This window comes from Egretta garzetta, unplaced genomic scaffold (genome assembly GCF_000687185.1).
Source record: "Egretta garzetta isolate BGI_Z169 unplaced genomic scaffold, ASM68718v1 scaffold365, whole genome shotgun sequence".
NCBI lineage: Eukaryota > Metazoa > Chordata > Aves > Pelecaniformes > Ardeidae > Egretta > Egretta garzetta.
Window position 1 is genome coordinate 2224284 of NW_009259602.1, and position 681 is coordinate 2224964.

A 681-nucleotide genomic window follows, 5' to 3' on the forward strand; every position below is an offset into this window, starting at 1 on the left:
GGGGGAAGAGGAGCATCCAGCTGGGCCTCTCAGAAGGGAGGGGTAGGGCCCCCCCTGCCCTGCTTCTCCCTCAGTGACCCCCTTACCTGGGAGGGCCTCCCGGCCAGGGTGCCAGCCTCCCCCCCCGTGAAGTTCCACGCAAAGTGCCATCTCCTAGAAGGCTGTCCCCATTTGCTCTGCTCCCCAGCTCCCTTGGGGCCTGGCAGGGTAAGGGGCCAGGCCTCACCCCAGCACCTCCTCCTGCCCTGGCTGGGGGCCCCCCGGGCAGGGTCACCTCTCTCTCTTTCTGGCCTTGGCCTCCCCCAGAGCCCCGCCATCAGCACCACAGACAGGCTGCCACTGTGCTCCTGCCAACACCGTACATGACACGAACTGCCCCTTCCTTCTTGTGCCTAAAACCTCCGCCGCCCCCTATTAATCACCTTCCCTACCTCTTCCACTGTGCCAGTCATCACAGCTCAGACAGCAGCACGGCGTCCTGGAATCCTCCTCATCATCATCATCTCAGGTGGAAGACAGACACCCTTACCATCATTAGGTCAAGCCAAGTCAAGTCCAACTGTTTCCTAGCACTGCCAAGTCCTTCCACAACCACACCATGTCCCTAAATAAAGACGCATCATCACCTCTACACACACCAGACCACCTTTCTTTCTTCCCCCGCCCCCCCCAGCTGCATGC